The 12,715-nt window shown below is 38.2% G+C and overlaps 1 protein-coding gene across 4 annotated transcripts in view; it reads right to left on the bottom strand.

Moving 5' to 3' along the window:
• LOC129767636 (protein N-terminal asparagine amidohydrolase) overlaps positions 1–10,210 on the bottom strand; it is a 117,112-nt gene extending 106,902 nt beyond the window's left edge. For 2 of the 4 annotated variants that reach the window (XM_055768714.1, XM_055768715.1), the window contains exon 1: positions 9,746–10,192. The gene's annotated coding sequence lies outside the window, so the exon portion shown is untranslated. Of the gene's footprint in view, positions 1–9,745 lie in introns of all 4 variants that reach the window. The other 2 variants (XM_055768713.1, XM_055768711.1) reach the window with 2 other exon arrangements.
• Between the last annotated feature and the right edge of the window lie 2,505 nt (positions 10,211–12,715).

Raw genomic sequence — 12,715 nt, 5'->3', positions numbered from 1 at the left:
TATGATGAGTATGTGAATTTGGCAGTTGTTCTGAGCTTATTGATGGTTGGGGACTTTCCCGATTATTCAATTTTCATCAATTCTTAAATTGCTTCTAGATTAAAGTACAGTAATTTACATTTAGCTAATTTGACGGACCAATTATGCGACATATTTAATTGGACATTTTTGTAAACATAGAGTGCGGGGTCCAAATTATGACCCCACATTGAAAGTCGACACTGTACCACTGTCATCGCAAATGTTCAATTACAGGTTAAAATCGCCTCCAATGTGACACTGAGTGGTGCTTCGGCACGTCGCATTAAATATAATTTACTGTACAACATGTCACAAGCAGGATGGGAAGACATTTTCCAACTGTGAAACCTGTGGCGAGTGGCAAACGCAATCGCAAAACGGGAGCAGGTAGAAGATGGAAAAAGTTTGTTTATACCAGTCTTCCATGTTTCACAAAAAACACTGCGTCTGGAATAAACATATCCACGCTGCTGTTCACAGTTTTGTGTTTGAGTACAAACATGATTTTTTCGTACCTATGTTAGAAAATGTGACATGTTTGTATTCGTGGTATGTTTGGACATACGATGTTTAATCCCAATGTTTCACATGATGTTCGAACATGGTGTACAGTTTCTCTTGCATTTTCACCCCAAGCACCGGCAGTGCGTAGAGTAGAAGAAGCGAATCGGACACCACACCACCATCACTCAACGCGTGGTGTGTTGGTATGTTGACATGGAAAAAATGCTTTCCTTTCATGACAATGGGTGCTTCATCAAAAATATTGGGCAAATAAAATAAACCTCTTTTTCTGTTCTGAACAAAATAAACATCGATTGATATGAGAGTTTTTCACATTTGATATCATTATTTAGTGCACGCATCAATTTATATATTGAATTCATGTAACATTCGCTATTATTAGCTATTTGAACAAGTACTAAAATTGAATTATTCAGCAGTGACATGTTAGGCGTGACGCTAACCACTCGACCACGGGAGCAACAATTTTGGCTGGATCTTTGAATACAAATGGCCAATACTGCTTGTTCGCGACGATCGCGACCCGAGCTATAAAACGAGCGGAGAAGAGGAGAAGAAAGGATGATGCAATCGCATGCACACATAGCATATGTAGTGCAGTGTAAGTGTAGCTTTTAGTTTTTTCCTTCATTCAGTTTGTGATAACACCGTGTTTTAGCCGCTGAAATTTCTCTGCTGGTTCTGCTGTGTGCCGCTGAAGGTTGCATCTATAACTAATTTTTAGGTATTTATTTTTTTGGTCAGCATTTGTACGACGTCGCCCGCTATGCAGTCGGCTCCCCAGACTTTAATTGCCAACATGCACGCAAAAAAATAGAAAGCTTCTTTCTATTCAGAGAATGTTTTCTTTTAACGAAACCAAGGATTATTTAATCAGACTTGCAAAATGTGCATGAACGATCTATAAACTTTTACTTAGTCGCGGCAATACATACACACACTCTTTACAGATACACGGGCCGAAGGTTGTGCAGTCCACTGATGATTCAACAAGAGCCAAAGGTTGTACCGCTCATGACAACTCTACACGAGCTGATGATTGCGCCGGCTAGTGATCATTCTATCGTGGATTCCTCGAGAAGACGCACCACGCTAGATATGAGGTACAGACTAAGGGGGCGTTGCTGATTAACGGTCAGCTGCATCCCAATAGGAAGTATCCCATGTCGGGCACACGTACAGAGCACTGAAGACTGCAACATCCCAATTATGAAAACACTTGTAATACTAACCTCGAGCCAACCGCGAGTAATCGGTTACATATTACTAACATAGTTGTAAGCAAACATTGTCAAACTATTGAACTCCCGGCCCCGTTAGGCTGACGCCATATGAGCCTTAATAAAAATATATATTTTGGTGCATGAACTTATAGCCTCTTAGTTCGTGCAATTTTTGAGATGCGAACTAAATTTCAAGTTCGTTTCTGTGAAAAAGTATTCTACGAAGAAATGTTTTGGGATGAATAATTTCTTTCCGTGTATGAAAAGAAACGAAACGAAAGCAATGAATACTGCGACATCGGGTGATATGTTTGTACATGATGTTCTTGAATTATAAACATCGTGTTTGTTTTCACATGTCTATATTTGTGTATCATTGTTCGTGTTGGGGATAGACACTCAACACTAGCGAGAATCATGTTCGAATTCAAACAAAAACATGGAATTTTCACATCGCGTGGACATGTGTAAGTGTTTTTCGGAAGACTGGTTCATACAGTTTATACATACGTAGTTTGTATACCAGCTACCGTAAAACACGGCGCTTTTTTGGGCCATTAAACCTTTCAAAGAAGAGTTATTAAAAGTTTTTCACAATACCAATGCATTCTAAAGTGACATAATATGACATATATTATAAACTGATTTATTTTGTTTATGCTTGTTTTTGAACTTATTGGTGGTTGGGGTCTTTTAAATTGATCATTCAGTTTTCACAAACCCATGCATGGTTTCCGAATTAAAAGTGGCTTCAAATTACAACACATTATATGCAGAATGGCATTAACGAATTTTCTTGGTAGCAGGAACTGATTTCTTTGGTTGATAACTGATGTTGAAAATTGACTGACGTTACATCTGCATTGTTCAGAAACATAACAAAGGAGCAACATGATGAGCTATGTATTTCCTGCTGCTCTGTTCTGTTCATCCGTCCCTGTATTTACTGTTGGTTTTTCAGAACGCTTATAGCTCGTCTATTTCTCGACAGATCGTAGAGTTCGTCTCCAAAACCTCGGTTCTTTTTCATTTTTATTTACTTTGTTTGCGGAGACTATAAATCTTACAATTCATTCGTCTCCGAAACCACAGTTTAAGGTACGGTAATGTGCTCAATAGTGAAATATATGATAGTGAATGAGCTGATGACCACTTATGCATTCCCTATCACAGCCATCATTTCGATTGTACGATATGTGCATACGCCAAAAGATGCCCGACGTTGAACATTTAATAAGTACAAAGCCTTCAGAAAAAAATCAAGAATCAACTATAAGATAGTAAGAAAAAAATGAGAAAATTAGTAAAAAAACGCAAAAACACAACACCAAAGATTCTTTTCAGAACTCCCAACATGTTCATAAAGAGTAAACAGTAAACTAATCCATTTTTCAGGTAGATAAGTAGGTATTCGCGTAGGAGAAGAAAATAAATCAATATATTTAAAAGGTATATTTAGCAAAAGCTGTCCCCTTTGTATAGTCCTACGTCACCCCGGTTATGTCCCCGACATTACCCACCCGTCTTTTATTTTCTAGTTTTTAGTAAATTATCTGTATCATTAGTATACTTCTCTATATTAAAACCATTCAAAAAAAATTTTTTTTTAATTTTTATCTCTTACCTAACTTTTTTCGGAATATTTTGATGATTTACTGTATTCTAAGAGTCAAATCATTTCATTTGATACCAATATTGAGAGGATTACAAAAAATACGTAGTCAAAAATTTTGTGTCGGCGACCTTTTTGAATTTATGTTGTTCATAATGTAGGGTATTCTCCAAGTCAAGTCAAGTCATTCAGCCTTTTTTTTAGCGGCGGCCAAATTGAATTTTTCAAGATCATGGAATACGCAGTTTTATTATGACAGTAGAATTAAAAGTATGTTCCAAATTTCAGATTAATCAGTCAACAAGAACGGGGTCAATTTTCTATAAATGTGGGACAATCCTACAAACAAAAAAATGGCGCCATTTTGTGAAGGCGACCATTTCGGATTTGCATTCTTCATAAATAACTGTGTTCTACTAGTCAAGCCCTTTCATTTGATACCCATATTGATAGTGTTCTGAGAAAATATGTAATCCGCAATTTTTTAGTGGCTGTTATCTTGGATTTGCATTTTTCATAAATAACGGTGTTCTACTAATCAAGCCCTTTCGTTTGATACCAATATTGATGGGGTTGTGAAAAAAATATATATGGTGCCATCTTGTGGTGGTGGCCATTTTGGATTTGCATTTTTCATAAATAACTGTGTTCTACTAGTCTAGCCCTTTCGTTTGATACCCATATTGATGGGGTTCTGAGAAAACATGTAATCCGCCATTTTGTAGTGGCCGCCATCTTGGATTTGCATTTTTCAAAAATAACCGTATTCTATTAGTCAAGCCCTTTAATTTGATACCCATATTAGCTATTCAATATGGAATTATTATACAAATTATTTAAAATCTCCGAAAATCAAAAATAAAATACTCCGGACAATCGAGTCTAAAATTTCGGATAATCGATTCCCAGATAATCTAGTCCGACCTGTACTACATTTACATTTGCAAGTCCTTCGTGTTTTTCAAAATGCTTATACATAGTTTTTTTGAATCTAGATTGTGTACTATCATGAATTAAAATTGAAAACAGTACAAGGGTCTGAGCCTAGGGGCACGGACAGAAGATTGACGTAGGACTGTGACCGTTCAGAACACTTGGTTATTTTTAATGTAATTCTTTTCATTAATTGATTGATTATGAATGATTAATGAATATCAGTGGGACGCATAACAGTGTGGAATGGTAGATGAAGTATATGGGAATGGGTTGTTTACCCATACCCAAATTATATCGTCATTGATTACATTGAATATGAAATTTATGGGGAAAAAACAAAAAAAACAAGTTGAAAATACTCACGATTTCGTGATATTTTGAGGTAAAATACACATGAAATCATAAAGTTGCTTTATTTTTAATGAATAGCTATGGTATTGTGATTTCTTTCCATTGTCTTATTCTCATTATTAGGCATCGAGAGCAGTAACTTTTTCGGTGGAACAATGTTCGTTTGCAGACTATCACAATCAAGTCATATTGGTTCTACTGCTCAATCTATCATAGAAGGAATTGACTGAATATGAGTCATGAAGATTATTAATATTTTCATTTCTGTGATGCGATGTAATGCCGATATCAATAAGTCCTCGCATGATAATCACGGCCTCTTCCTAATTAATGAACCATCACTGTGTGGGTGACACTTTCCTCGTTGCTTTGATAAAATCTTGCATGAAGTTTGAGTGATGCATGAAATATTGTATCTGATTACTTTAACATTTTGCTGATTTGTTAGATAAAACGGATTATTGCACGCAATTTTGTGTTACATACAACATTCATGGGACCGAATTCGGAAGAAAGAATGCATAATACATGATTTACCTTCGCATCCGCTTGCAAAACATACATCTTTTATTTGGTTAATTTCTCACTTGTTTTACTATTTCCACTATTGATGTCTCAGACGAAACAAATGCTGGATGAAAATGCCGTCTAATGGTACATATTATAACATATATCGTAAGAACGATTCTGCGTAATATGCATCTGAAAACTCTTAATAAACGTTATATTTTTCGTAGAGTGACCTATATAGAAATCAAAGACGTAGTCCGACGTCAAAACGACTTAGCAACAATTGATCCGTTTATCATATTTCTTGAGGATTGTAATCCAGAACCAGATTGAAGCAGTAAACGTGACTTCTTTGAGATTGCATTATTTGCACACGTCGATCAATATCGTATCCCCCCACAGTGTTTGTTGTTCCAGTTCCGTCCGGCGGATCGCCGGCCGGCGAAGTGAAATGTAAATTATTCCAAAATTGCAAATGAGGTGATAATTGGATGCGGCGCGGCAACCATTAAATCGATCGCGGTTCCGTTCAAAACGTCTTTCTGATCGATCCATTGAACGAACGAACGAACGGACGTGCGAAGAGTTTTGAGGATGAGTAGCATAAGTGGTCACAAAGTTCAAGCTAACCCCGACGGAATAAATTACAACGCGGTTTCATTTACACCAGATTTTTCAAATATAAAATTACAATCGTGATACGTTCCGTTCAGATTGAGGGATGAGAACTTTGCGCTGGCACGAACCGATGATTTTCGCATATGCTCTATGCATGAATATGTGGCTATAAAACAGTGTCAATGTGGGACACAACTATGGGGTTTCGTTCACATACAAACACATACACATACAAAGGAGAGAATTGCATCCCACTAGGGTACATTGAAAGAGTATCATCACATATCCGATTTTACTGCAAACAATCTGGTTGTCCGAAGAGTTGGCACAGACCAAACGCGTAAGATATGTGCTTATCTCATTCGATCACACTCGCAAATCGCACCGTCATTACTCACGTCGGCTTTAGTGAACAGATTTGCGGGTTGTGCACATAAATGATGATCTTCTCTGCTTCTCTTCGGTGCATTATTGACGTTCAGAAGTGACTACTAGATGCCGATGCAGATTTGCATTGATGCTGTCCCGCTCGAAACGGAGTCGAGTCCTTCCAGTTTATGTTCGATTGTTCTGGGATTGAAAATTGCGGTTTTCGTTGTTTCCATTGACTGGATCGTAGGATCACAATAAATGGTTGACCCATTTATTAACACCGGTTCCCTATTTAGCACTGTCTGCAGGAATGAACTGCGGAATTTGTGGCATAAATCATGTCAGTGTCAGTGACCCTCCTCTCGGGAAATGTAATGAATTTTTCGGGGTGAAATTAAAGGTTGTGGTTTGGTTGAACAACTGAAGTCATCCTAGAATTTTAGTTACAGCATGTATATCAACGACTTTCATTTTGTCCATCCATTAAAACAACATCTTCTCAATTTGTCGATTGTTCCCGTTTTCCCGTGATTCACAGAACACGCACCGAACGCATCGAAAACAAAACAAAGAAATATAGGTAAACCGTACCTTCATAAAGGTCAATTCTGTTCCGCTGTGCATGCTATCACTCTGGTTCATTCATTTTTAATCGTTTACTTTCCATCAGATATATATTACGGTTTCGATTTTATTCCGATTCACTTTACCTTTACGTCGTTGCGGCCATAATTTGGCATTGTATGGTTCCCTTTCCGCTCCTTGTTTGCTTTGCTTTGTTCGGCTGACTGCTTCACTCCAGCTGTGTGCATAAGGTAACATAGTTTATTGACACCGGCAGATCAACCGGGTTAGCGGAAAAGGATACGGTTATTGTTGCTTCATCGATAACAATTTGATGATCGTATTGACAACGGACGTTTCGTCTCGCTCATTTTACCGACCTGGTGATTGAAGATAAGGTCGATTCACGGTTGAAGCTTTTGTTTTATGCGATTCGCGTTCACTGAATGCGCGTTCGTTCTTTTGACGTAGGACTACGTCTAACCGGAAGATATAGGGGGTGAAATGGAAATCTAGGCACTGAACAAGTAGGAAAAAATGCAAGATTTGGAACGCTTATAACTCGAGCATTTCTCAATAGATCGCAAAGGTTTTTGCATCAATTGATGAGAAATATATCTACGCATCTATCATAACGAATAACATTTCATTTTTCATGAGATAAATAATTGAATAATTGTGAAATATCAAGCATTGTCAAAATGCCCTATGTGCCCATTTTTGATTGGTCCATTTTGTGCTCCTCAAATCGTACCGACCAAAACGGGCAACCAGAGCAGCAGCGAAATAGAATGAAGCACGATTGGAAAGGAAAAAGAAAAAAATGAACGAAACATTGGTCGCACAAACACACATGCGTAATTCTCGAGCCAGCCAGTCAGCTTAAAAATCCCCGCTCCGCTGCCGTAACGATCATTCTCATTCAAACCGTACACCACATCGGTTCGCATCACAACACATCAACAAACCAACCCAAGCAGCCATGTCTGGACATGGTAAAGGAGGAAAAGTGAAGGGAAAGGCAAAATCCCGCTCGAACTGTGTTGATCTGGAGTTCCCCGCAAGGGTAGCTAGGCCGAGCGCGTTAGTACCAGTGCACCAGTCCACCTAGTCGGCCGCCGAAGTGATCGAGTTAGATCAAGACAACACGCAGGTGCAGCGAGTGGCGAGTGGCAAACGCAATCGCAAAACGGCAACAGGTAGCAGAAGAAAAAAGTTTGTTCTTTATACAAACTGCTTTGGTGGCAAATCCAGAACAAGGCGGCATCGAGGGCGTTCGAAATGGTTTTTTTCAAAACCACGAGTACTAAGTTTTCTAAATTGGAATCATTCCATAGAACACGGCGCTTATCAGGGCCATTAAACCTTTCAAAAAAGAGTTTAGGAAATACAGTTCAATGCTTTCTAAAACAATATCCAAAATAATAATAAAACACAAATAGATTTTTTCATAATTTGTTTTCCAGGATATGATGAGTATGAGAATTTGGCAGTTGTTCTGAGCTTATTGATGGTTGGGGAATTTCCCGATTATTCAATTTACACCAATTCTTAAATTGTTTCCAGATTGAAAGTACAGTAATTTACAATTAGTTCGACATTTAGCTAATTGGACGGACATGTAATTCGACATATTAAGTTGGACATATTTGTAAACATAGAGATCCAAATTATGACCCCACATTGAAAGTCGACACTGTACCACTGTCATCGCAAATGTTCAATTACAGGTTAAAATTACCTCCAATCCGACACTGAGTGGTGGTAATGCGACGTGCCATTGAATGTAATTTACTGTACAATATGTCACAAGCTGGATGGGAAGAAATTTTCCAACTGTGAAAGCTGTGGCGAGTGGCAAATGCAATCGCTAAACAGAAAGGTTTAGCCGAACAAGATGGGGATATCGAGTGATAACAAAACATTAAACTCTTCAGATTAAAGATAATGTTGTGATCCTGAAAAGGACCCTTTTTAGCCTGCATGTGAATCCAACGAGCGAACAAATCGTAATGAATGTATTTTTTTGCCATCGCTCCCTTTTAACGCTCATTCGTTCGTCTCGTTGGACTCGCCCCTCTGGCTGAGTCTGCCGATTTGTCTCTATCCTGTGAGTGTGTACCGCTAGAGTATAAAACACGCGGACCCCAAAAAAATATCTTATTTTCTATCAAACCGTAAACCCGTGTGGTTGTACGGCATCGGCATCGTGGACGTAACAAAGGAGGACAAGTTAAGCGAAAGGCAAAGTCTCACTCGAACCGTGCAGGTCTCCAGTTCCCTGTTGGTCGCATTCACTGATTGCTCCGCAAGGGTAACTAGGCCGAACGGATTGGTGCCGGAGCACCAGTATACCTAACAGCGTTTATAGAGTTTCGGCCGTCGGAGTGCTCGAGTTGGCTTGCAAAGCTGCTCACGACAATCAGAAAACCCGCATCAAGAACAGAGCAGCTTCGGTTCGGCGCTCATCAAGGCAACAATTAGTTTCAGTGAGTGGCAAAGTGTTTCTCCGGCACGTCGCATTAAATGTAATTTACTGAACACCATGTCACAAGCTGGATGGGAAGAAATTTTCCAACTGTGAAAGTTGTGGCGAGTGGCAAACGCAATAGCTAAACAGGAAGGTTTAACCGAACAAGATGGGAATATCGAGTGATAACAAAAACACAACACCAAAGGTTCTTTTCAGAACCATCAACATATTCATAAAGAGTAAACAGTAAACTAATCCATTTTTCAGGTAGATAGGTAGGTATTCACGTAGAAGAAGAAAATAAAACAATATATTTAAAATATATATTTAAGAAAAGCTGTCCCCTTTGTATAGTCCTACGTCACTCCGGTTATGTCCCCGACATTACCCACCCGTCTTTTTTCATTGCTTCAATCAGAAACCGGTTTATTTCACTAACTAACCGTACGAGTATATCCAGAATGTTCGCTCATGGGAGGTCAATGTATTTTTTTCGCTCAACCCAGTTATAATCTAATTTGATAAGCAATTGTTACTCACCCGAAATATTATCAGTTTTTAACAGCATAACAACATTACTCACAGTTAGCATTCATTCGTGTTTGAAACAACAAATTTTTCAATAACTAACTACATCAATAGGAACGGTGTTTTCGCGATGTATAACTGATTCCTTCAAAATCAAACAATCGGTTTCGAAAATAAAAGAAACTGTTCACCTTCTACCGAATCCGGTCAGGTCTTCATTCTACTGGTTATAACTGAACACAGCTGACCGGGGATGAAAAATTCCGATTTTTTCAATCGCATAATTCAGTAATAATCGATGGTGTAAATTTATCGAGCACTAAATTTCATTATCATAGAACATATATCAAGTAACAGGCAAATAAACCATCACTTCTTTCGCACCCACCATTCAAAAATTTGTGAAAAGAAAACCATTGAAATTCTCTCCAGCAGATGTTTTGCTTTGTTTATCACATTCGCGTACAGCTGTGACACTTGCGAAACCATACGAATAACAGAGGCTACGAATAATAACAATAATAAAAATAACAATAACATTATTGGAATCACTCTGACAGATCGGGGCCCACTGAAAAAGTGATGTGAACTTGCCGGTTAACTATCAGAGACATCTGGTGGGAATAAGCAGGGACAGCGCTTCACTGTAAACAGCAGAGAATTTATAGCACGAAAGCAGTGTTATTGACAATTATGAAACTTTATGGTGGAATACCGTCCATGAGACGAGTTTGCATTTCCGAGTTCAAATGAATAATAAATAATGTTACTGTTTTGCTCGAAACTATCTTCTCTTCTCTGAGTTACATTGTCGCCTAACGACAATTTGAGTTTTGGAATTTCGAGTGCTACACCATAATAATCAAAGGAAACAGTCAGCATTTTTGACCGACTTTTTAACGTAGGCCTACGTTTAACAAAAAGGTGTAGTGTGTAAAATGAAAATCGGAATGATTCAATACACCACTTCTATCCTTACCGCGCAACCCTCGTAATCGCAAAAAGAAGCTTGGAGATGTCGGACCTAACAGTATTCTGGGACAATTCAAGGAGGTCATTGTTGAATTGAGAAATAAAAGCTTTACCTTGAAATTATGTTTTCTGAAGGCAAACCGTTCGATCTTCTACCATTTGTCACTGAATTGCTGGAAAAATTGTTTTATCGATTCCTTCAACTATAGTATCGGACAACGAATCGCAGTTTACCTCGGAGCAGCTTTGCCGCTTTCTCCAAGCGGTATACCTCAAGGAAACGTGAACCAGTAAGAGCATTTTAGCAGAAGTCATGGAACAATTTTCCGATCGTCAGTTGGTCAGCAGGAGAGACCATTGAAGCATATTCGAAGTAGTCGTGGTTGCTGTAACATACGAAAATTAATTCGTCATAGTCTTGACCAGGGATCGGAAAGTCATGTTCAACTGAGGATAGTCGGGGGACTATGAAGAAATTCGCCTTTGTTTTCAATTGGAAATGAGTTTTGGCTTCTCCCAGCAGTTTCTCCGTCAGCATGACTTAACAGTCTTTCGGGCGTTTAGTTGCCATCTCACTCTACGACTCCACTATCTTATTTCATTATTCCCCGTCAAATGGACTTCATTGCACATGAAGTGACTCCCCTTAAGGTGAAGGTGGAAGGAAGCCATTGTAGTAGTAGCGATAGAACCACGTGTTAAAATGGGGTAATAGTGTTTGTGAGAGAAGAGCAAATTGTTTCGTCTGTTTTGATTTATGTGCGTAAATAGATCAATTCACTAAGGGGCTGTTCACATACCACGTGGACAGAAAAATCACGATTTTAGACTCCCCCCTCTCCCTCCGTGGACAAGCGTGGACATTTTCATACCCCTACCCCATTTGTCCACGTGGACATTTTTCCTTTTTTAATAATTGAGGAAATAACTGAATTGTGCCTGAATTCCATTTAAGTTTATTTAATTTCAAATTTTACTAGCTGTACCCTGCTGAACCAGCTTTGCTGTGGCTCATTGTTGTTGTACGATCGAGAAATGAGTAGCATGACAAAGCACATGTTTCATATAATTTTGAAATACTTTTGAGTAAACAAGATTTTTTTTGTTTTTCCATTATCAGCGAAGATATGCAGGCCATCTAGTTTGCCAACACGGAAACTCGTAATGTAAAGTTGACCAGGTGAGGAAAAATCCGCATCTGAACATAAACAACACAACTTCAAAGATTGATCTTGAGCTTTACTAATTGTGATTGCAAGCGCCAATCGAATAAAACTAAGTGGGTTTAAAATTATTTTCAAATACAATTTTAGTTTAGAGTTTTTTCAACACTTGCAATGAAATGTGTTAATATCACATATAATACATATATAAAATAATGTTAATTTGAGTTCTCAGCTTCATTCCAGAAGCATACTTATTCCATCTGGAAATCGAATGAAAAATTATCCTTTCTTTTTGGATTATGCATATTTCGTAATTTTCTATACATACATTTTCTATACAAGACCCAGTTATTGCTTTGACAAATGCATCGTTTTATGACAGAATTACAGCGTTCCAAAAACCACTCAAAATTTTCGATGCCGCATTCTGGTTCTTTTTTTTTTTATTGTTGAGTGCAGATCTTTGCCCACTCCGGAGTATGATTGATCACAGCAAATGCCGATTCATCTTCACTCTAGATCTCCGATTCACCTTTAGTCGGTAGCGCAATACTATAGTTCGGAGGATTTACAGAGGGTATTGAAAGCGTATTAAAATATTTAAATCCTTATCGATCATTCTGCAATTCTCGCGTAACTTTTGAAAAGGTCCTATGTAACATTCACATCAACTCGAGAAAAACGAAGTTGAAGATCCGCAAATTGTTTCAAATGGAATCGATTTTTATCACTACTTTCAACACTTCTTACACTAGCAGTCAATAATAACTCTGAAAAACCAATCGTTACAGTTGTTATGTGATTTTAGTTTGAAATTGAAGCCTCCGAGCGAAAAATGCTACAT

Source organism: Toxorhynchites rutilus, chromosome 2 (genome assembly GCF_029784135.1).
Source record: "Toxorhynchites rutilus septentrionalis strain SRP chromosome 2, ASM2978413v1, whole genome shotgun sequence".
NCBI classification, from domain to species: Eukaryota; Metazoa; Arthropoda; class Insecta; order Diptera; family Culicidae; genus Toxorhynchites; species Toxorhynchites rutilus.
Note: the sequence above shows the minus strand (reverse complement) of the source record. Positions and strands in the feature narration are given on the sequence as shown.